Raw genomic sequence first — 26,266 nt, 5'->3', positions numbered from 1 at the left:
AGCAATCAGAGAAGAAAAAGAAATAAAAGGAATCCAAATCAGAAAAGAAGAAGTAAAGCTGTCACTGTTTGCAGATGACATGATACTATACATAGAGAATCCTAAAGACACTACCAGAAAACTACTAGAGCTAATCAATGAATTTGGTAAAGTAACAGGATACAAAATTAATGCCCTGAAATCTCTTGCATTCCTATACACTAATGATGAAAAATCTGAAAGAGAAATTAAGGAAACACTCCCATTTACCAGTGCAACAAAAAGAATAAAATACTTAGGAATAAACCTACCTAAGGAGACAAAAGACCTGTATGCAGAAAACTATGACACTGATGAAAGAAATTAAAGATTATACAAACAGATAGAGAGATATACCATGTTCTTAGACTAGAAGAATCAACATTGTGAAAATGACTCTACTACCCAAAGCAATCTATAGATTCAACGCAATCTCTATCAAACTACCAATGGCATTTTTCACAGAACTAGAACAAACAATTTCACAATTTGTATGGAAACACAGAAGACCCTGAATAGCCAAAGCAATCTTGAGAAAGAAAAATGGAGCTGGACACATCTGTACAATACTTTTTGTCCTACATCTTTTGGCTGTTAGTTTGATTGTCTCTTCATATGACAAAAATATTGTAATATTATTTTCTATATCAAACTTTTTTAATTCAGAAAAAATTTAAATTCCTCTATAATAATTGTTAAAAATTTATTTTTCTTACTTGATAGCTTAATATAGTTTATTTGGGCTTAATAACTATTACTGGTAATGATATGCTAAGATGCTATTCAATACGCTAGAATGCATAGCACGTACAATGCTACATAAATGTTGTCTATAGCACAGCTTCAGCTTGTGCCCTACAAATATAGAAATTCTGATGAATTCTATTTCATGTAGTTCTCATTAATAAAAAGAAGAGGTTGTATAGTGCTTTCACAATTGCAGGTACTGCATTTAGGAATATAATTTCATCAAGAAAGAAAACTTCCATTTTGTTTAAGCATTGATGCGAATTAAATTTATGGTTTACGATTTTGCACATCTACAGTGTGAAAGAATTTTCCACCCTAGGTTCTAGCTGTTCACATTTTAAACTGCTCCTCCTCCGCCTAACATGTTAGGCAGTGCTGGGCACTATGACTTTCTTCTTGCAGCTTCAAGTTAAAACACTGGGGGAGTCATTTCAGTGAGCAGTATTTCTATGTTATTCCTACATGGGACAGCTAGAAAACTGTTCATGGAATAGACATACCAACCATAAACATATCTTACAAAACCCAAACTAAGTGAACCTTAACTCAACTTCCGCTTAGCAGGATCCCCAAAAATGCCCATAGCCCCTCCATTACCATCTAGTGTGAGTAGAAGGACAGAGGGAAATTCAGAATGGAAAGAGGCAGTCGTCTTAACCAATTGCAGTTAAAATATCTTACCTTTGCAAATTTTACAAAAACTATGACCATATAAACACACTTATAGGTCCCCTCTCAGAGCCCCAGAAGTGGTCTGTGCAAGCAAGAGGGACTCAAATATAAGTTTTATACCCTTCTAGGTACATCTGTCTCTGGCACTTAGTCACCAAACCAGCTTCCCTAAACAATCTTCAAGACACTCTAGAATGAAAGGTATGCCCAACAAAACAAAAGCAGGGTTATCTAGCAAAATAAATGTTTTAATGGAATTAAATCTTATTGATGAAGCTACTAAACCCAATAGACTTTAGAGTCCTTGATTATAGACCATTTTATTGCATTTTTTCATCTGTAGATAAATACCCATATAATATAGTAAGTGCTCAATACAAGTTTTGTAAATTAATGAATGAACAAATACATGAATTAAGGAATTCTGTTAAAAAACAACATTTGTAAATATATCCATGGTAAGTAAAATACAGTGTGAGGTAGGAAAGATAGAGTGCCACACTCATAATCGTTGAAGCTGCGATGTCTGCCTCATACTTGTCAAATAAGTTGTAATTCAAATGATGGTTTTTTCAACAGAGATTGTTGTCTGAGAGTGAACAACAGTCTCTATCCAAATAAAAATGTTTTTAAGCACTCCTGGATGTGAATCCAATATGGAAATGGATTTGAAATAAACATTAAACATTTTGCCATCTGCTGCCTTGCTGAGTCACTGAAAAATATCCTCCTCAAATGTTCATATTTTCAGATTAATTGGTCCATGGCTGTCAGGCATGAAGAAGAAAGAAAATCTGAAACTCAGTAATTCCACTAAGTTGTAAAAGATACACTACAGAGACACTGTTATTTGGGGATGAAGTTGTGGATTAACACTGGAGTCAAACCAGGGGAAACATTCCTAGGTTGTCAGAACATTTTATCCAACAATTAATCATAATCAGCACATCCCAATAACTTTGATTAATTTTATGCTTAATTTTTTATCTCAAAACTTCTACCAAAATATATTTACATTACTAATCTCTAGAGGATCATCTTTTTAACGAGCATCAGAAATTTAAGGAAGAATTTGGAGTGAAGGAAGGAAAAGATAAAGGGGATAGAATAAGAGACAACTGGAGTAAATGATGAATGAGTGAGATTTCCAAAATAGCAACAAACAAGGAGAAGAGAAGACTTTAAAATAATCAAAGAAACTAGTACTATTTCTCACATTTCAGTCATGCCGTTCCTCTGAGGAGTGTAGCACAAGCTAAAGAAGTTAGCTCCAATCTACTCAAGGCTCAAAGAAACAACACAAAGTTGGTTTCCCTCCTGCACATTCCCACCTCTGGCTGCCTCTAGAACTACTATTCAGCACTAACTCCCCCACATTTAAAGGCAGCCTGAATCCTGAGACCACAACCCCAACTGCAAGACCTTCATGCTACTTTTGTAGGCTGAATGTCATTCCGGGTCAACTGCACTTTAGCTTCAGGGTATAGGGGTAAATATAAATGGGAAAAAGAAGCAAACACCAGGGAATAATTGCAAAAATGTCTCTTAAGAGAGGCAACACAATTTCTCTAACTAATAAGAATTTCAGCAATCCTAATTAAAATCCCAACAGAATGTTTTAGAAATCAAAACTAATTCCAAAACAAAATGTGTCAGGAAAAGCAAAAGGATCTAGTACAGCCAAAATAATTTTGGAAAAGAAGAACAAAGTTGGGAGACTTGTAGGACCTAATTCCAAGACTTACTATAAAGGTACAATAGCCAAGACATCGTGATATTTGTGAAAAGATGAACACATAATAAAGAAGATGTGGCACATATATACAATGGAATATTACTCAGCCATAAAAGAACCGAAGTTGAGTTATTTGTAGTAAGGTGGATGGACCTAGAGACTGTCATACAGAGTGAAGTAAGTCAGAAAGCGAAAAACAAATACTGTATGCTAATACATATATATGGAATCTAAAAAAAAAAACAAAAAGGTTCTGAAGAATCTAAGGGCAGGACAGGAATAAAGATGCACACGTAGAGAATGGACTTGAGGACACGGGGAAGAGGAAGGGTAAGCTGGGACGAAGTGAGAGTGGTACGGACATATATACACTACAAAATGTAAAATAGATAGCTAGTGGGAAGCAGCCACATAGCACAGGGAGATCAGCTCCGTGCTTTGTGATCACCTAGAGGGGTGGGATAGGGAGGGTGGGAGGGAGACGCAAGAGGGAGGGGATATATGTATATGTATAGCTGACTCACTTTGTTATAAAGCACAAACTAACACACCATTGTAAAGCAATTATACCCCAATAAAGATGTTAAAAAAAAAAAGATGAACACATAGGTCAATGGAACAAAATAGAGAGTCCAGCTATAGACCCATACATATATGGACAACTGGTATTTACAAAGTGTCGGTAGATAAACAACATTCTCTTCAACAAACAGCCCTGGCACAATTGGATATCCAAGTGTAAAGAAATAAACTTTGACCCATACTTTGCTCCATGTACAAAAATTAACTTTAAAAATTCATAGGCTTAAGTGTAAAACATGAGACTATACAACTTCTAGGAGATAACATAGGTAAAATATTTATAACCTTAGTTTATGTAAGATTTCTTACATAGAACCAAAAATAGAACCATGAATCATAAAAGAAGAAAAAATCTAATAAATTGGCTTTCATCAAAATTAAAAACATCTTCTCTGTGTTTTTAAAAATTTTTTTTATTGACCTATAGTTGATTTACAATGTTGTGTAGCTTCAGGTGTATAGCTAAGGAGATTTTATATATATATATATATATTCTTTTTCAGGTTCTTTTCCATTACGGGTTACTACAAGATATTGAATATAGTTCCCTGTTCTATACAGTAGGTCCTTGTTTTTTACCTATTTTATACATAGTAGCGTGTATATGTTACTCCCAAACTCCTAATTTATCCCACCCCACCTCACCCCCTTTTCCCCTTTGGTAACCATAAGATTGTTTTCTATGTCTGTATGTCTGTGAGTCTGTTTCAGTTTTGTAAATAAGTTCATTTGTATCATTTTTGGGGGATTCCACAAATAATTGATATCATATGATATTTGTCTTTGTCTGACTTACTTCACTTAGTATGATAATCTCTAGGTTCATCCATGTTGCTGCAAATGGCATTATTTCATTCTTTTTTATGACTGCATAATATTCCTTTATGTATGAGTGAGTGTGTGTGTGTGTGTGTGTGTGTATGCACACACATCTTTTTTATCCATTCATCTGTCAATGGACATTTAGGTTGCTTCCATGTCTTGGCTATCGTAAAGAGTGCTGCTATGAACATTGGGGTGCATGTACCTTTTCTAAATAGAGTTTTCATCTTTTCTGGATATATACCCAGGAGTGGGATTGCTGGATCATATGGTAGCTCTATTTTTAGTTTTTAAAGTAACATCTATACTATTCTCCACAGTGGCTGCACCAACTTAACATTACCACCAACAAAAACATCTTCTCTTTGAAAGATAAAGTTAAGGAAATGAAAAAAAAAATGACATAAACTAGGAGAAAATATTTGCAAAACATATATCTGATAAAGGACTAATAATAAATATATATAAGAATTCTTAATAAGAAAATTCAATAAGAAAACTACCCCATTTCTTTAAAAAAGGAGTAACATTATAAACATGGCAACAGATTATTCCCAACTTCAGTCCCCTTCATAAGAAAACCAACTAGAAACTGTCCATAGACAAGACACCACTGTAAATATCCCAGACCATGGAAGTGAGGCTGAAGCATCCCCTTGGACCACAGAGACTGAGAAGGGTAGGAGAAGCAGCTACACTCTGATTTCATTGCCCCTCACCCAGGCCAGAATAGCACTGCACTAAGGGGACCCCCCCAGGCCTATGGTTTCTCCAGTGGGAAAAGGAGAGCCCAAGATGGACATTCAGCTCCCCATGTGTTGTGGGTCCTTTCCCAGGAGGCCCATTTGGGTGTCACTTCACAGGAATCACAGGGGAAATCTGCAGGGCTTGCCCACTGGAGATCAGACTGTGATGAAGTAGAGGGCAAGGCTTACAGCAACCAGGGTTCAGATCTTGGTAGATCAAGTTCCTTCTCACAGCAGTCCCAATTAGAGATCCCAGACAACTGCTCATCTACAGAGCCAAGCCAGTGGCCTCATTTTGGCCAAGAAAACTGGTGTGCAGTTCTGTCTGATTCAGGATCCAAAACAATGAGCCTATCTGGGCTTGGAGCCTATGCTGCCACACCACCCAGGCAAGGAAGCTAATTCATAGCCCCACACATCACTAGGTGCAGACTTCACCCTGACTGACCAGGAAACCTGGGAGGAGAACTTTGGAAGCAATGTAGCCCAGCAGCACTTGAGCAGAGAGCCCAGCCAGTGGTTCTGCCTGTCTGCAGAGCTCAGCTGGTGGCCCTGTCTGGCCAGGGAGCTCAGTGCACAGTTCTGCATGATTTGGGTTCCTGGCCAGCAAGTCAAGCTGGGCTTGGAGCATGTTCTGTTGCCCCGCCCAGGCAGCGAATTAGGTTCATGGCCCTACCTACTGTTAAATATAGCCCTCAGTCTCATCCAATGAGGAAGCCTTACCAAGGTACCCAGGAGGCTGCACCCTATAACCAGCTGCAGAGTCACCCAAGCAGAGAGCCCAGCCAGAAGCTCTTCCCACCTGCAGAGCTTAGCTGTTGGCCCTATCTGACCAGTGAACAGTTCTACCTGATTCTGTTCCCCAGCCATTGAGCCATGCCAGCCATGGAATCTGTTATATGGCTCCACTCGAGCTGGGAAACAAGTCTGAAGCTCTGCCTAGGGCTAAATATACCCTCCAGTCCCACCTGGCCACAAATCCTAACCAGAGCACCTGGAAGCTGTATAGCCCTCTATAGCCTCACCAACATTGTCACTTGAGCAGAGAGCCCAGCCAATGGCCCTACCCATTGGCAGAGCTGAGCCAGTGGTCCCATCTTGCCAGGAAGTTTGGTGGGCAGCCCTGTCAGATTCAGGTCTCCAGCCATTGAGCAGTAATATCCATGGAGTATATTCTACAGCCCTGCTTGCACAGGAAAGCAAGTTCATAGCCCTGCCCAACTGCCAAGTATAGCATCCAGTCCTACCTGACTAGGAAGCCCAACCAGAGAATCTGTGCAACCATGGAGTCCATCATATAGCCTAGCTAAGACAGAAAACTAAACCAGCAGTCCTATCCAGCTATTCCTAGCCAGTAGCACTTCCCTGGACTTTAGTGCATGGGCAGTGACCTCACCAAAGAGAGACCGCCCCTCCAATAGCAAGCCCCACCTGCCCAAAGACACTGCCAGCTGACCAGTCCAGAACCCCAAGCAGAACCGACTAGTGAAGGACTGTCTCTGCCAAAGTGAACCTGTAAGGCCTGGAGGAAGGGTGCACTTATCCAAGTGTCCAGATACCAATGCAAGGAATCAAGGATGACAGCAAATCAGGTAAACATGACACCACCAAAAGAAACTAATAAAGCACCAATAACAGACCCTAAAGAAATGAAGATCTATAAACTGTCTGATAAAGAATTCAAAAAAACCTCTTAAGAAGTTTAGTGAACTACAAGAGCTGAAAAACACAATGACTGACTTGAAGACTTGAATAGAGAGCTTCAACAATAGATTGACCAAACAGAAGAAATAATCAGAGAACTAGAAGAAAGATCATTTGAAATTATCCAGTCAGAGGAGAAAAAAGAATGAAAAAGAGTGATGCAAGCCTATGAAACTTGTGGAACACTATCAGGAAAACAATATACATATTTTGGGAATCCCAGAAGGACAAGAGTAAGAGAAAGGGACCAAAAAAGATATTTAAATCAATAATGGCTGAAAACTTTCCAAACCTGGGGAGAGTAATAGACATCCAGATTCATGAGGCCCAGAGAACCCCAAATAGGTTGAACTTGAAAATGGCTACAGGAAGACACATTAAATTGTCAAAGGTCAAAGACAAAGAGAGAAATATGAAAGTATAAGAGAAAAGTGACATGTCACATACAAGGGAAATTCCACACACCACCCCTGCCCCCAGCCCCAATAAGACTATGTGTGGATTTCTCAACAGAAAATTTTCAGGTCAGGAGAGAATGAAAGGATATATTCAAAATATTGAAATAAAAAACTGTCAACCAAGAATACAATACCTGGCAAAGCTATCCTTCAGAAATTAAGGAGAGATAAAGACTTTTCCAAACAGACAAAAGCTGAGGGAATTTATCACCACTAGACCTGCCTCACAAGAAATGCTAAAAGGAGTTCTTCAGGCAGACATAAAAGGATACGAATTAACATAAAAACATAGGAATGCAGGTGTAAAACTCACTGGTAATAGTAAATATATACTCAAAAGTCAGATTCTCTAATAATGTGATGGCGGTGCATAATTCACTTGCAACTCTAGTTGAAGAGTTAGAAAAACAAATGTGGTAAAAATAACCATAACTGCAATAATTTTTCATTGGATATGCAAAATAAAAATGTGTAAACTGTAACTATAATAACCTAAAATATGAGTAGGGTGGGGAAAGAAAAGTGTAAAGTTTAGAAATGCTATTAAAGTTAAGTTGTTATCAGCTTAAAATAGGATGTTATATATTTTATGTGAGCCTCATAGCACCACAAAGGAAAAATCTATAGTAGTTACACAAAAGATTATGATAAAGGTGTCAAAGCATACTGCTACAAGGAATCACCAAATCACAAAAGAAGAGGGCAAATAGGGAGAAAGAAACAAAGAATCTACAAAACATTCAGAAAACAATTAACAAAATGACAATAGTAAATCCTTAGCTATCAATTGTTACTTTAAATGTAAATGGACTAAATTATGCCATCAAAAGACATAGAATGGATGAATAAAGTTTTTTAAAAAACCAACAATATGCTTCCTACTAAAGAGACACTAGCTTTAAGACACACGCAGTGAGAGTGAAGGGATTGCAATGATATTTCAAGCAAACGGTAACCAAAAGCAAGTGGGGGTAGCTATATTCACATTAGACAAAATAGACTTTAAGCTAAAAATGGTGAAAAGAGACAAAGAAGATCATTATATAATGAAAAAGGGGCCAATTTATTAAGAATATATGACAATTTTAAATACTTAAGCACTCAACATTGGAGCACCTAAATATATAAAGCAAATATTAAACAGACCTAAAATAAGATATAAACAGCAATACAATAATAGTTGGGGGCCTTAATATCCCACTCCTGACAATGGATATATTATCCTGATGGAGAATCAATAAGGAAACAGTAGATTTGAGCAATGCTATAGACCAAATGGACCTATCCAGAACATTCCATCTTACAAACAGCAAAACACACATTCTTCTCAAGCATACGTGAAATATTTTCTAGAATAGATCATGGTAGGCCACAATCAAATCTTAGCAAATTTAAGAAGACTGAAATCATATGAAGTATCTTTTCTGACCACAGTAATATGAAACTAGAAATCAATAACAGGAGGAAAACTGGAAAAATCACAAAATATGGAAGTTAACACACTCTTGAACAGCCAATAGCTCAAGGAAGAAATTAAAGGAAAAATTTTAAAGCATCTTGAGACTTAAAAAAATGGAAACACAATATACGAAAACTTACTGGATGAAGCAAAAGCAGAAATAAGAACATTTATAGTGATAAACACATACATTAAGAAAAAAGAGAGTTCTCAAATAAACAAGCTAACTTTACACCTCAAAGTACTAGAAATAGAAGAACCAACTAAGCCCAAAGTTAGCAGAAGGAAGGAAATAATAAAGGTTAGAGCAGAAATAAAAAGATAGAGAATGTGAGAACAATAGAAAAGAAAAATAAAACCAAGAGTTTGCTCTTTGGAAAGATAAAAAAATAAACAAACCTTTAGCTAGACTAAGCAAGAGAAGAAGAGAGAGGACCCAAATAAATAAAATAATAAGTGAAAGATAGATAAAATTATAACGGATACCACAGAAATACAAAGGATCATGAGAGACTACTATGAAAAACTATATGCCAACAAACTGGACAACCTAGAAGAAATGGCTAAATTCCTGGAAACATACAATATGCCAAGACTGAATCATGAAGGAATAGAAAATTCAAACAGACCAATAATGAGTAAGGAGAGTGAAACAGCAATCAAAAACCTCACAGGGGCTTCCCTGGTGGAGCAGTGGTTGAGAGTCCACCTGCCGATGCGGGGGATATGGGTTCGTGCCCCGGTCTGGGAGGATCCCACATGCCGCGGAGCGGCTAGGCCCGTGAGCCATGGCCACTGAGCCTGCGCGTCCGGAGCCTGTGCTCCGCAACGGGAGAGGCCACAACAGTGAGAGGTCCGCGTAACGCAAAAAAAAAAAAAAAAAACTCACAAAAGAAAAAGTCCAGGACAAGATGGTTTCACTGGTGAATTCTACCAAACATTTACAGAAGAATTAATGTCAATTCTTCTCAGACTCTGCCAAAAAATTGAAGAGGAGGCAACATTCCCAAAGTCATCCTATGAAGCCACCATCACCCTGATACCAAAACCAGACAAGAATACTACAAGAAAAGAAAATGACAGCCAATAACCCTGATGAATATAGATGCAAAAATTCTCAACAAAATACCAGTTAACCAAATTCAATAGCACATTAAAAAGATCATATACCATGATTAAGAGAGATTGACCCTTGAGAGGCAGGAATGGTTCAAGATACACAAATCAATAAGTGTAATACATCACATTAATCAAATGAAAGATAAAAATCATAAGGTCATCTCAATAGCTGCAGAAAAAACATTTGACAAAATTCAACATCTATTCATGATTTTAAAAAAATCTCTCAACAAATTGATATAGAAGAAACATGCCTTGACATAATAAAGGCCATATATGACATGTCCACAACTAACATAGAGTTGGTGAAGGTTGAAACCTTTTCCTCTAAGATTGGGAAGAAGACAAGGTTACCCACCCTCACCACTCCTATTCAACAAGTACTGGAAGTCCTAGCCAGAAAAATCAGGCAAAAAATAAAATAAAATAAAGAGCATCAGAACTGGAAGTAAGCAAAATTATCTCTATTTTCAGATGACATGATTTTACATGTAGAAAATCCTAAAGATGTTACAAAAAGAAAACTGTTAAAACTAGTAAATGAATTTAGTAAAGTTGCAAGATGCAAAATCAACATACAAAAATCAGCTGTGTTTCTATACATTAACAATGAATTATCTAAAAAAGAAATTTTTAAAAATCCCAATAGCATCAAAAACAATAAAATACTTAGGAATAAATTTAACTAGGGAGGTGAAAAATCTCTACATTAATAACTATAAGATGTTAATGAAAGAAATTGAAGATACAAATCAAAAGATATCCTATATTCATGTATTGATACAATTGATATTGTTAAAATGTTCATAGAACCTGAAGCCACCTATAGATTCAATGCAAGTCCTAACAAGACTCCAATATCATTTTTCACAGAAATAAAGAAAACAGAGGCAAGGAGTGGGGAGTGGGAGAACTGAGCAAAAGCGATCAAAAGGTACAAACTTCCAGTTATAAGGTTATGTACAGTGTGATAACTATTGCTAACAGTACTGTATTGTACATTTGAAAGTTGCTAAGCGAGTAGATCTTGAAAGTTCTCATCATAGGAAAAAGAATTTTGTAACTGTGTGAGATGATGAATGTTAATTAAACATTATGGTTATCATTTTGCAATACATACGTATATCAAATCATTATGTTGTATACCTTAAACTTATATCAATTATTTATTTATGTTGTACACCTTAAACTTCTCAATAAACCTGGAAAAAAAATTTTTAACTCAAAAAATATTCTTAATAAATAAATAAAAAGAAAGTAACAGGATGTTGACTTAAAGAAAATGCACAACATGAGAGTTGCGAGTTAAGTTTTATTTGGGGCAAAGTGAGGACAGCAGCCTGGGAGACAGCGTTTCAGATAACTGAGAAACTGCTCCGAGGAGACGAGGGGAGGAGCCAGGATATAGAGGAGTTTTGCAGCAAAGAGCAGGTAGTCGGAAGTCAAAAGATTATTGTTAGCTCTTGGAGGAAGATGCGGTCGCCGCTGCAGCGGAGCCTCAGGCCACCCACTCATGCTCCTGACTCACCGCTGTTCGCCCTCGCTGAGGAACAGGTCGGTCAGGAAGCCGTGCCGCAGCCATGGCTTTTACAGATACCAAAAAGACTCCCGTGGAGCCCGAGGTGGCGATTCACCGGATTCGAATCACCCTCAGCAGCCGCAACGTGAAGTCTTTGGAGAAGGTATGTGCTGACCTCATCAGAGGCGCAAAGGAAAAGAATCTCAAGGTGAAAGGACGGGTTCGGATGCCTACCAAGACTCTGAGAATAACTACAAGGAAAACTCCTTGTGTTGAAGGTTGACTTGGGATCGTTTCCAGATGAGGATCCACAAGCGATTTATTGACCTGCACAGTCCTCTGAGACTGTCAAGCAGATCACTTCTATCAGTATTGAGCCAGGAGTCGAGGTTGAAGTCACTATTGCAGATGCTTAAATCAACATTTTTAATAAACTGATAATCAGTTGTCAAAAAAAAAAAAAAGATTATTGTTAAATAAAGAAAACCAGATATCTCAAGTTAAGGGATTTAGTGCTTTTCTGTGTATGGGAAGATGCAAGAGTCTGGGCTCACTGAAATCACTCCTTTGATATGCACCTTAGCTATCTGGGGCCTGTATTTTCACACCCTGAGTTTCCGCAGGGCTCGCTGCAGGGAGTGGCTGCAGTCTGATGGCTGCTATTCTTTTCAGCCCTGAGTTTCCTCAGGACTCACCAGCTCATGTTGGAGGGCTGCAATCATTGGTGACTAGGACATCCTTTGTTTATTGATATGGCAGGAAATATTCCATTTATAAATATTCCATTCCATTTATAAGTATTCCATTTATCAAGGAAAAGATTTGAACAAGATACTTTACCAAAGAAGATACATGGAGCAAATACACGAAAAAATGCTTAATATCATTCGTTATTAGGGAAATTAATACCAAAACCACAATGAGATACCACTACATACTTATTAGATGGGCTTTAAAAACAAGATAATTACCAAATACTGCTGGAGCAAGGAAAGCATAATGATAAGTAAAAGAAGACAAACTCAAAATAATTTAAATAATACAAATCATTTCTTTTATATGACATTCTATAAAACGTAAAACTAGAAGGACAGAAATCATATCAGTGGCGTGTAGGGACTGGAGTGAGGAGAAGGACTTATCTACAAAGGGAGTTGAAGGAAACTCTTGGGGTGATGGAGATGTTCTCTATCTTAATTGTAGAGGCAATTACATGACTATGTAAGTTTGTCAAAATTCATTGAACTGTACACCAAAGAAGGGTGAATTTTACTATATGTAAATTATATCTCAATAAACCAAAGGAACAAGCATCACAATAAATCCAAAATTAATTGCATATAAATCATCTTGTGAATCATTATTTTAATGAAATTACTCAAATTGAATCAGGGCAAAATTCAGTGCATTATTTGAATTTTTTGAAATGTTTTAGTGATAACTTTTCAGATTAATAGAATACATACTTCTAAAGTATTCACCACAGTTGTTAAAAGGTGAGGCATCATTTAGTATTACTGTCATTGATCAGCATCTATGGTAATTGCCTGTGACACATTAGCATTCATTATGCAAGAAGCATTTCTTGAGTATTACTAGCCTACAGGCCTAAAAAAACTCATTTCTCTTCAGTTCTGGGCCAGTAGGATATGCTTCAGTCTTCTTCAATAAACTTTTATAAGGTACGATCAGATGAGACCAAATCTAAGAAAAGTAACTTCAAGCGTAGTTTCAGCTGGTCCATAATGGTAGAGTTGTTTAATATTAGAAAATAAAGCCATACAGTACGGCAGTATTACAGACTGTAATTACTACACTTAGAATGAATGAAACTTATCAAAGACATTTTAAGTTGCCTAGATATCATAACTCTCAGGTTACCCAAAAGCAAAATGCTAGGGCTTCCCTGGTGGCGCAGTGGTTGAGAGTCCGCCTGCTGATGCAGGGGACACGGGTTCGTGCCCCGGTCCGGGAAGATCCCACATGCTGCAGAGTGGCTGGGCCCATGAGCAATGGCTGCTGAGCCTGCGTGTCCGGAGCCTGTGCTCCGCAACGAGAGAGGCCACAACAGTGAGAGGCCCGCATACCGCAAAAAAAAAAAAAAGCAAAATGCTAAAAATATACTGTAAGATCTAAGAACATTATGTTAATAGTGAATGGGAGCAAATTACATATGTGAAATTTTTTGTCATAATCTCTACCCTAGGTTTTAGTTCCACCTATACATTACATTTTCCCTACTTCTCATCTCCATGTTTGAAATAATCAAATAACCCTGTAATTTCCATGCGCTCTTGCTGCAAATATGAACTCACCAATGTTTCAGGAGTCCCCGAAAGACAAGCAATCTATATAGAATTGTTTTCATGGGCATGCCACTTATGTAGTCACACAGGTCCCCAGTTTAGAAGGACCTACATTTGGTGTGATGCTCTGCTATTGCTGTCTGGAAATTCTTAGTAATTTTTGAACAAGGGCCCCACATTGTCAGTTTGTACTGGTCCCCGCAAATTATGTAACTGGTCCAACTTTATAAATACCAAAACTGACATGAGGATTCTAAGTTACTCTTTACACAGGGTCACTTGGGTCATGCATTTGACTAAAAACTAACCAAATTTATCTTGAAACACTTTAGTTAAGAAACTACAGCTGGAAAACTGGCAAGTTGAGGTCATACAATGTCTAGGAACTTCTGGTAAGATAGACATGTTGCAAGGACAATTCATTTGTCTGAGACTTTGGGACATCCATTTTCTACTCTAGTTAAAATAGGGTATAAAGAAAACTAGATAGATTTTCCTCTCATGTAATCAACTGTTGTTGTAAGGAAGCTCGTATTTACACTTGGTGTTACCGAAGTTTTCATTTTAATGTTTGGTCAGTTCTTCCTCCTAAAAGGTTTCATATATTCATTCACTTATTCATTCATTCAATAAATATCTGATGAGTGCCTACTATGCACCAGGCACTGTGTTTAACACTAGACAGAAAATAGAAAAACAAAACAATAAAACAGTGTTCTTCCCTCATGAAACTTAAAGTCACCGAATTAGTCACTCCCTCTCTTCCCAATTATAATTTTGTTACATTTTCTCTCAGACATTGATTTTTTAATCTGTGAATCTGGGAGAACAATATGCTACATACCAACTTTTTCAATAGCAAAATAATATAAGCGTTTGTGCCTTTTAAAATGTCAGATTTTAGGGCTTCCCTGGTGGCACAGTGGTTGAGAGTCCGCCTGCCGGTGCAGGGGACATGGGTTCGTGCCCCGGTCCGGGAAGATCCCACATGCCGCGGAGCGGCTAGGCCCATGAGCCATGGTCGCTGAGCCTGCGCGTCTGGAGCCTGTGCTCCACAACGGGAGAGGCCACAACAGTGAGAGGCCCGCGTACCACAAAAAAATAATAATAATAATAAGTCAGATTTTACTATTTAATAATGAGAGAAAGTTGGCTTTTAAAAAAAGTACCTGGGCCATGTGTAAGGTATCCAGTAAACGGTTAGCATTGCTACTAATATAAACCATGTCACCAATCTTCCCTTCGTACTAAGTGGCAAGAGCTGTGATGGTCAGCCTCAAAGCTGGCTTCCAGCCCAGTCAGCCCCTGCAGCCGGCAGGGCCCAAGGCAGCAGTGTGTTTTTTAAGTGGGCTAAAAAGCATTTGGCTTGAATCTCAAATGCTGAGTCTTTCTGCAAGATAGCATATACGTAACCCAAGTGCTTTGGAGGGGAGCTGATTTTAAAAGCATTAGAGCAAGGGAGGCTTCTCTTAATCATGGTCCAAACGAAAACCAGTTGGTCCCCTACAATCTTTCTTCATCCTCAGTGGCGTAGCTAGGGTTCTTTGGTTCTAGAAAAGCATCTCTCTCATGCATTAGCTATAACACAAAGCAACAGATGCCTAATACCTACTTCCATACCAGCTCCTGGGCTGAGGAAGTGACAACTGGTTGGAATTAAGCTGAATCTGGAAACATCCTGGGGTTCATTTTTATTTGAGGTTACAAAATCAACAAGTGCGATATTCTGGGCTTGGCAAAACAGAGCAATGTAAAGGTATCAAATGGCACTCATATATTTGGACATGATTGAAGGGTCATATCCCTCGACAGCTCGGCAGGGGTGAATTTAGTTCCTGTAAAGCATACGGAGGGTTTTATTCCTCCCCTCAAAGAAAATGTGTTATTTTATGTACTCAGACTATCACCTCCTCCCTTGCTTTCTTAGAGAACATCTATTTCTGGTGGGAGCTGCCAATTTACTATCCCTCAATCTCACCCCACAGGTGGACACATGACCAATACGAGCCAATCAGAATCTTCCTCCAGATTTCTCACGAGATCTGGAGGGAAAGGGCTTCCCTTCCTCTAAGGTCACTAGACTGTAAGAATATAGGATCTTGGATTCCTGGAGTCTCACGAAGTCCGTCAGCTGGAGAGAACAAGGCTAAAAGCAGAGTGAAGCAGAAATGAGAGATGATGAGGGAACCCTGGTTTTCCTGATAGACCAAATCCTGTAGCGGCCGGTCTCTCCTCTGCTCAGCCCATCATTTCAGTGCATAAACTAGGGTGTCTCTCTTTTATGTTTTACTTTGTTTATGCTAGTTCAAATTGGATTTCTGGCACTTTCAAGGAAAAGAGTTCTGATCAATTCACTACCTACTCGGAAGGCTGCATTTTTACAACCTGCTGGACATCAAGTAAATTCAAATAATATCCAGGAGGATGAGAGGGAGCCAGATTTTCCAACTCAAGGAAGCCTACTTCTAGCCAATTAATTTCTTTATGGCTTGTCAGATTCATAGCACCAAATTTATGGAAGCAATTTATTAGAACCTAAGGTCCTTTTCTGTGCAGAGTGGATCTGTCAATCAAGGTCCACGTGCTGACAGTCAGACAGGAGAGGATGAGGGGTGGGGAGAGAGGAGGCAAGGCATAACCAAGGGCCCTGCTCAAAGCCAGAACTTGGCCTATCATACAACTAACAAAATGAAAGTGTGACTAGGTCCATGAGCTTCCATTTATGTTACTAGTTGTTTCGCTTCTCTAACAACTGGCTCTGTGGGTTAAGACTCATATTTCTGCAAATCATTACTATCTACCCAAAGGTAGAGATCAGATTAAATGAATGTCATCTAGCTGGAAAGAGTTCCAAAGTCAAGTTACCAATTTCTTCCCCCATCCCACCCGTTATGTCTTCTCTTCCCACTCCACCCACATTTTCATTTATGTACCTCTACTGTTCATTCATTCATTTATTTCATGAACATTTCTAATAATCTCCATATGCCTGCCATCATGATTTAAAACATGACTCTCCCCTGATTAAAACCCTTCAATGGATTTCTGATTAAAAATGAGGGAACTGGGCTTCCCTGGTGGCACAGTGTTTGAGGGTCCGCCTGCCGATGCGGGGGACACGGGTTCATGCCCCAGTCCGGGAGGATCCCACATGCCGCAGAGCAGCTGGGCCTGTGAGCTATGGCCACTGAGCCTGCACGTCCGGAGCCTGTGCTCTGCAATGGGAGAAGCCACAACAGTGAGAGGCCCGTGTACCACAAAAAAAAAAAAAAAAATGAGGGAACTAAAGCTGATCACATGATTCTCTGTTATAACTCTTAACAAAAATGAGGGCCAGTGTGTAAGGTAAACATCAACACCAACCAAGCAAACAAAGGGGGGAAACCTACAGCTATAATTATCAAAAATTAGAAGCTGAAGAAACAATATTCTGACACAAAATGTGCCCAAGTCTCCCAGAGATAGTACTGGTGATTTAATAAAATCTTGAAAATTTCTACTGATACTCCTGATATGAGTAGGAAATTTCTACTGATACTGCTGATGTGAGGAGGAAAGGAATTTCTACTGATGTGAGGAGGAAAAGTGCTTGTTGGGGAGATAATGGTAAGAAGTAAATAAACAAGGCTGGGACTTCCCTGGTGGCGCAGTGGTTGAGAGTCCGCCTGCCGATGCAGGGGACACAGGTTCGTGCCCCGGTCCGGGAAGATCCCACATGCCGCGGAGCGGCTGGGCCCATGAGCCATGGCCGCTGAGCCTGCACGTCCGGAGCCTGTGCTCTGCAACAGGAGAGGCCCGCGTACCACAAAAAAAAAAAAAAAAACCTGGGTAAATAAACAAGGCTGGCTCTCTTTGGTGGGAATGAAGACTCTAGGACTCTACACTAGATTGGGGGAAATATTCCAAAGACCAAAGGTATTTCCTCAATGAAAGAGGATACACCTACAACTAGATACAATGAATAGAGTGATGAAAAAAGAATGAGTCAAAATAATTCATCTATAATATATCAGTGCAAAAATATCTGAACTGAGCTCCCTGTGTTGAACATGATCAAGATGAAAACATGGTGTGGTAACCATGAAAACATATTACAAAGAGGAAAGAAATGAAAGGAAGTAACACAACAGGCAAGATAGGTGAAGAACCTAGCTTGCACAAAAACATAACCACGGAAGAGAAGAGAGTTCCTCATGAGCACTTTAGTCTATATAATACTTTCATGAGTGTGATAATTCAATAAGACAAGGTGAATAAGAAGAAAGGGAGACTGCAAGGTTAAGAAAATAAATTGAAGACCAATTCAGCTGAATATCAAATTACTAGCCAAAAAATAAAAAGCTTTGGGTAATCCCAGGAAATGCAGAGGAAAAGGGCAGAGATTAAAACAATAACAGTAAAATATATAAAAATGACAAAGATAACTCAGAATAAAGACAAGTTTTTGGTGTCCCTTAGGTATAGAATCCAAAATATGGAAGAGAAAATCACTCAAAGATTATGAGAAGAAAAATTTCCCCCCAAATGAAGAAAACCTTGAGTCTGCAGATTAAGAAATATACACCATGTTGTGGATATACCTAGTTTGTCCATCTGATATCCACTTCCCTTCCCCCTTCCTAAGAACAACAAGTTTTCATTTAGATATCCACCCTTCCTCCACATGACTCCTGTGCTTTGGTGCCCAATGCCAAGGGTTAGTTCTGATTGGTTTAGACCAATCTTGCAAATTCCACTGCCCTGGCCTCAGGTTGATTCAGGTGTGGGCATGGGAACTAAATACATCAAATCAGGTAAATTTTAGGATTTTTGCTTGGAATGTTGAAGAAAAATTACTCTATATTTCAGGGAATATGAACTCTAGGAGAACTTTTAGAAATATTTCTTATAGTGAGTCTACCATAAATGTGTGTGTATGTATATACATACATACATACATATATACATATGTATGTACATATATTAATATATACAGCAATTCTTTCATTTCACTTCACTTTCTCTCCTGATAAATTTAGTATATGTTAAATTAAATCTTTATATTTCAAAATAATTTGGGAACTTGCTGGAAATCCATGCTGTAGGATACCAGAGAAAGCTATTCACAGGTAGGTGTAACATTGACAGCAGTCCACTGCAAGACTTCTCAAGGTGGGTGTGCAGGGTGGGAGTATGTGGAATAGCTGCTGGTAGCTGGGTGCTGCTGCTACCCAGCACTGCAGGAATATGGCCCTGGAGAAGCTACCAGCACTGCAACAGCCCAGTGCCAGAGAACATCTGCCAAAAAACCACCAGAACCAGGAAGCAAAACTCTTCTCCTCCAGTGACTGCCCAGAACCATCTACTGACAAAGCTTTAGGACCAGCTAGCAAAGGAAAATGTTTAAAGGGTCCAGATCAATTTTCACACAAAGGAAAATGTTTAAAGGGTCCAGATCAATTTTCACAGAACAATCTAAAAGAGTGAATTTGGAGCTAAGGGGCAATAAATTGATCACCCACAGTAAAATTTAGTGTTATTTTGTGCATTTAAAATTTTTTACATATATATAATCTCATGTCACTATTATTGTCTTTCTCTTTTTAAATCATCTTTAAAATAATTTTATCCATGCTATTAATGGTAAATACAGTTCATTCAATTTGCTTTATGCAACACAGAGTTATTAAGGGGATACAGGTTCAGTATTATTATATTTTCCTAGTGAATTGTTCCTTATACCTTTACCATTGTATAAGGACCTCTTTTTTCATAATAATGCTTTGTGTCTTGATATTTATTTGGTCTGACAGCAATATTACTACTATAATGTTGCTTTGTGTTTGTGAGAGTGTATGTTGTGTTTTTAATGTTTAGTGTTAGATATTAGTATATCTTTCCCTATCCCTTTGCTGTCAAATTTGTGTTATATATTTGTATTTTTCTGTAAGCTACATATAGCTGGATATTTTAAATCCAATATGAGAATCTCTGGTGAATTCGAAATGTTTTCAGTTATTAGGATAACTGATAGATTTGAATTTATTTCTACTATCTTATTTTGCTTTATATTTACTTTCCTTTTCTATTTTAAATCGGTGTTTTCCCCTATTTCTCTTTTCCTGCTTTCTGTTAGACTGCACTCCAATCAATCATTACAATCCTTTCCAATGATCTCCTCATCTTTCATTTAATTGTAGTATAATATTTAAATTCTACCTTTGTTGTTAAATCTCCTTCCAAATTAGTCATTTTTATTATTATTTTAACAGGTTATTTACTTTATAGATAATAAAGTAAGAAGATGCTTATTTATATTTACCCATGATTATGAGTTTCTTTATCATTGCTCTGGCATCCAGACCTTCCATTCTGAGTTTGGTTCTTTTCCTTAAATACATCCCTTAATTAGTTCTTTCAGTAAGAATAAGTACTTGGTAAATTCTCACACCATTGCTTGAAATTTTTCTTTACTTTAACCTCACTTCTTAAAAAATTATAAAAGTAAATATAGAATTTTAGGTTGATTTTTTGAGTCAGTACTTTGAAGATGGTATTCCACAGTCCTCCAGCTAACATTGCCAATAGGTCTGCTGTCAGACATTTTTTTTTTCTTCGAAGAGAACCTGTTTTCTGTGTTCATAAGTAAGGTATTATATTATTCATGAGTATTCTGAACTTTCAGAACAATGCACCTATGTACTGATTTATTTTTATTTATATTTCCCAAAGATTCAGCATATGCAGTTGTGTGCTGGACTCAGCTCAGACCAGCTCACAAAAGCCGGTTATGCATATTTCTTTCCAATACCACATTCAATGAAGAAACTTGAATTCAGCTGGTAATTCACCTAAATTCAGCTGGTAACCTGAAAGCAGCCATGATGACAGTATTTACAGCACAGCAGCCACCAAACACTATAAATCAGTGCTAACTTTATCTTGGCAACTGGTTGTGAAACATTTATCAGTATACTAATGAGTATATAGTTCTTCAAATTAAGAGCTGGTGTGTTTTTTTTATCTGTTTGGAAAATTTTAAGCCATTACCTCTTCAAGTATTTCCCCTTCTCCATTGTCTCTCTTCTTCTGTTTTCTATATCTCTTAAACTCTTGTCCATTTTTTCCACCTCTGTGTATCTCTCTCTCTGCTGCATTCCAGGTAATTTTCTCAGCTCTATCTTCAAAGTCACTAATTATTTCTTCAGCTGTATATAATATAATCCAGTGTTTAACTCATCCATAGGGATATCAATAACATGTCTACATTTCTAGAAGCTCTATTTGTTCTTCAAATCTATCTCTTCACAGTGTGCTGTTCTCTCCTTATAATTTCCAGTTTTTCTTTTATCACTTTAGCCATTTGAAGCATAGTTATTTTATACTCTTTGTTAGATTGCTCTGTTACATCAAGTTCATGGGAATAGTAGTTTTCCTATTTATAGTGTCTACTGACTCTTGTGATAGATTATTTCCCCATCGAATTATAAGGTTTAATTGTTTCCCCCACCTTCCTTCTTCTACCCCCAAAATACCTGTGCACTCTGAGGTGTAAAAGTCTTGCTACAAAATCATTTTACTTTTGCTTTTGGTCTGGAATTAGTTTTGATATTTGTTTCTCAGCGTGGACATTCCAGCATTAAATCAGTGATGTAAATTCCAACTTCACATGATTTTTGGTGTCCAAGGGCTTTAATTCCTCTCTTATCTTCCCATCGAAAATTCCAAAAAATAACAAACTTTCTAGTCACCCTACTTGAACCAGTAAGTAGGTTTTTGCTCCTTTTACCAAGGAAGCAGCCTTTTCTTTCCAGGATCCCAGCTTTAAGTAGATATCTCTGCCTCACTCAGGCCCAATGCCATATTTCCCATGTTTACATGGGCAATATAACCTCAGTCTCTAATACCCTTATCCAATCTAATATCTTCCAAAACCATCACAGTGTCTGCTCAAAAGTTTACTGTTCAAACCTAACACTGCCTTTATTTCTGACATGTCATCATGCCAGAAGTTATCTTTTTTCAAACCAATTTATATATTTAGATTTTATTCTTATACATTGTATCTAGCATGTTCATGGTTTCATAACTGTGGAATTGAAGAGTGGGTGGAGTTTGTTAGTTAAAAAGTATTTCTCTCTTTTAAACTATTTGTATGTGCACATAGAAAGCAGTCTAGAGCAATGTTCACCTAATGGTAATGATTGTTATTTCCAGAAATTCAGATTCATTGATTTTTTTAACTTTCTTTGTATAGGTGCAAATTGTTCGAATATTTCAATAATTACCCTGTCTCATTTTTAACTGGAATAAAATAGTTATAAAATAAATGTTAGAGTCTCCTATGTCTTTTGAACAAAGAACAATCTCCTTAGCCTGTTGACCAAGGACATTCATAATCTGACCTCATCCTACCTGTCTAGACCCATTTCACAACAGTCTCCCCATATTCCCTACCCTCTGGTTCACTTGACAACACAACATTTCCCACACATGTCTCTTTTGTCACATTCTTATGACTTCATTGAGGCCCCTCTCCCTGTAAAAATCTTCTCAGCATGTCCTCATGTTCTCAGCAGGTCCCAGTATTACTCAACCTTCAAACCACTTCTTTTCAAAAACCTCTTCATAACCCTGTACTTCCTCTTTTAGTCTTCCCCAGGCCTTAAAATACAACATTTTCCATATTGAATCACTTTTATTTATCTGTCTGTTGACCCCTTTAGAGAAAGGTGAGGACTACATCTAATATTTTAAATATGCCTCGTTTATCCAGTAAATGAGTTCATGAATAAATAAATGAAATGAATGTTCACAACTTGCTGAGTTAAAAGCCGGCTTCTTGGAGACTTCACTCTGGGTGAGCTGCAGGTTCATGAGATGCCAGATAAGTTTTTGTGATTCCCTGTGTCCTCTGGGTGGTAGTCAATTGGGATATTTTGGTAGCCCTGGGTAGCTGTTGAGAAGTCTGTAGGGAAAGAATGGCCAATGGTATTCTGTAATGCCTTACATGTGAATTGCCATTAGTGGTCATAGCACTTTTTGTTTTTTAATTTTTATTAGAGTACAGTTGATTTACAATGTTGTGTTAGTTTTTGCTGAACAGCAAAGTGAATCAGTTATACATATACATATATCCACTCCTTTTTAGACTCTTTTCCCATGTAGGTCATTACAGAGTATTGAGTAGAGTCCCCTGTGCTATACAGTAGGTCCTTATTAGTTATCTATTTTATATATAGTATTGTGTATATGTCAATCCCAATCTCCCAATTTATAGCACTTTGATAAACAACATTTCACTTGATCCGTTGAGATAACTGGGAAAATAGTCATGTGCCCAGTTTGTAAATGAGAAAACTGATGTTTAGAGCATTGATGACTTATCCAGAGATTCAGGGAAACAACTTTGACCTAGGTGTTCTGTTGCCAAGTCCAGTGATCTGTGTTTCGTCTCTTTTACCATCAGCCTCTACAACTCTACAGGACCCCACTGTGGTAGGAGTTAAAATGTCAGCTATGACACTGTGATGGTGAGAAAGCCAGGCTCAGACCTACATTCTAACACCAGCTTTCTCCCTAAATTGCTGGGTGGCCTTCATGTCACCCCTCTGGCCTTGAGCATTTTCATGTGCAGATATAATTTCTTCATCTCCAAAATGAAGAGGATCTCTAAGGTCCTTACTCTTGACAGTTTCATGAGCCTAAGTGTCTATGAGAATATGATGAAGGAAGTATGCCTAATTCAAGTTCTAGGCCTCTTTCCAGCCACCTTTCTTGATGTTTTCCGACCCAGGCTTAGCACCAGTGCCTGGAGTGCTGCCATCACCTGAATCTTTGAACCTAGTCACTTCATGCTCTGTTCTTTTCACCATGATTCTTTCTTGACCTTAGACTGTCCTTTCTTTTTAGAGGCCAAAAGGAGCAGTTATGTAACTGAGAACAGCTAGAGTTAACCAAAAATTGCAATAGCAATTTAAGACACCCCACAAAAAAAGAAAACTAAATTCACCAAGCGCAGTGTACAAACCTAACACAGACACAGCCCACCTGCTTTCTATTTTCCCTGCCTCCTCACACACCAATTCTTTAGTCAAAGCTTTATTATTTCATTACTCAGCATATTTTCAATAAAGGCAAAAAGATTCACTCTAATTGTTCAACTGAAAAAGGGTCTTTTTTACTGAGATTTTTTTCCCCTTCTTGTTTTGTTTTCATCACACCTCAACACCTTGTAGGTTATTATGAGAGATATTAAGTGAGCCTTTTTTCTTATGGAACCATGAGACAATCAATTTTTTAAAATAGTCAGAAAGCGATGTTCTGAAAGAGGAAGAGGAACTAATATCTATCACTTAAAATTACTTACAATGCTTCCTTTAGTATGAAATAAATGTGTTAAATCAAAAAGCTACTAAAACTTAAAAGGCCAAACAGGGAGACACAAATCTACATGAGTTTATTTGCCATCTTCATCCAGGGTGAGCTGGAGCTGACTGGCTTTGATTCTACATAATTGTTTTTGAATTTTATCTTATATAAAAGAAATTAGTGGGGCACTTTCTTCAAGTAAAGAAAATAAACATGTCCCTGATATCAGGGCAGAGAGTTAGAACAGAGCTAGGTTCTGCCATAGAGAAAGTTCCTACAGCTGACAAATAAAAAACTCACCAGGACTGACTAGCTAGAGTTGACCTATAGATGTGGCATGGAGCCGAAGAAGGAAAGCTGAGTAAAACTGCTCAGTTTGTTTTACTTTTCTGGTGAAATGACCATGTGTTTCCAAATAGTCCCAAAGCTTGTCTTTAACAGCCATTACTCCACTGTACTGGCATGTCGCTGAGGGCTTTGCTTATTCCCTAATTATCAAAAAGAGCTGCTGGAATTCATTAAGAAATTATAAGTAATATCCCAAGTACCTTCAAAACCAAGTTTGGAAATACCCTTAAATCTTGCCTCAATGGTAGACTCCCTTGGTTTACTCTGAAACAGACTAGAAATTGAAAATACTGAAACCACCTGAGCCAAAGATGAGGCAACCAGTTATTTTCCAGTAATTGTTGTTCCCATGGCTTATTTAAAAGTCCTTCAAATGAGTATACAAGAACAAATCAAACCATTTTCAATAATCTACAAGTTATGCACAGCTATTTAACTAACTTGAATAATATGGTAGAAGCATAAGCCTCTTAGATATTGTAGAAAACGAATGCCCTCTATTTTGAATTGGTGTGGAAAGTGAAATGTGTAAAAAGTAGGTAAAGAATATACATTTAAGACTCAGAGATTCTTTATTCTGTTATCATTGTTTTGTTTTGTTTTGGTTTTGGTTTGCTTTTTCAGTGAAAGTCTGAATTTTTTTTATTCTATTTTGTATTCTGTCAGCATACTTTGCAATCACATTTCATTACAGTCCTTGAATATATTTGTTAAAGGACCTAAGTGTCTTACTTTCTAGTTTTTCTTAGAGTACGTACTAGTAGTATCTTAACCATGTAGCTACTGAAAAAAGTCTGCTTATTAAATACCAGGTCCACTTTTGGTTCTGTTTTGAGTTTAGAAAATAAATCTGAAAAATTAAATCTTAATAAATTTTCAACTTTTAAATATATATTTTTTAAATATTAAACTCGAATTTTAAATCACCTAATCCTCGAAAATGTGCAGATGTATAATTTTTTCTAATCTTACCCTAGAGCAAAAGATTCATGGTATTTTTTTTATGTATATGTAAGACTCAGAGATTCTTAATTAATTTTTTTCACTATTAATTGAACTACTTAGTAATCCAAGTCAAATCCTATGGCAGCAAGTGCTATTACAACAACCATTTCACTCTGGTAAAAATACTTCTCAACACTGGCTAAAGCCCAGTAAAATTCAATGTCACATTCCAGTAGAATTTGCATTCAAACAACCTCTAAACTTGGTTATAATGGACTCTGACATTATTGTGTCCCATTTTGCTTCCTTGAAGGTTGATATTTTTCAGGCAATATAAAGAACTATTTTTCTTCTATATTTTTTATATCATCTATTGAGTCTTTGATATGCCTCAGGCACAACTTTAAATACATCGTCTTATTTAGTTATCACAACAACCCTTTGAACAGAAACTGTTATTTATTCCTGAGTATACTCATATATATGCAGAAGGAACTGAGACGTGGAGAAATTAAACATTTTTGCAGTCAATCATGCAGCTGGTAAGTGATGGAGTCCACATTTGACCTCAGAGAGTCTGATTCAAAGCCCACACTTTTCACAGATTTGTTACCCAGCTCCCACCCCTTACCCCCCACATATACTGTTTTCCTCTATCTCAGCGTCTTGTAGCAGTTGTGATTTTTAATGTTATCTAAGATTATACTCCACAATTTATGTCCATTGTAAGCTT

At 37.5% G+C, this 26,266-nt stretch overlaps 1 pseudogene; it reads left to right on the top strand.

The window, feature by feature from the left end:
• The first annotated feature begins 11,588 nt into the window (after positions 1 to 11,588).
• LOC113633270 (40S ribosomal protein S20 pseudogene) lies at positions 11,589 to 12,000 on the top strand (annotated as a pseudogene).
• Positions 12,001 to 26,266: the final 14,266 nt, after the last annotated feature.

Source organism: Aethalodelphis obliquidens, unplaced genomic scaffold (assembly GCF_003676395.1).
Source record: "Aethalodelphis obliquidens isolate GAN/ISIS:26980383/991018 unplaced genomic scaffold, ASM367639v1 scaffold39, whole genome shotgun sequence".
Classification (NCBI taxonomy): Eukaryota; Metazoa; Chordata; class Mammalia; order Artiodactyla; family Delphinidae; genus Aethalodelphis; species Aethalodelphis obliquidens.
This window is presented reverse-complemented; position numbering and strand designations above follow the sequence as displayed.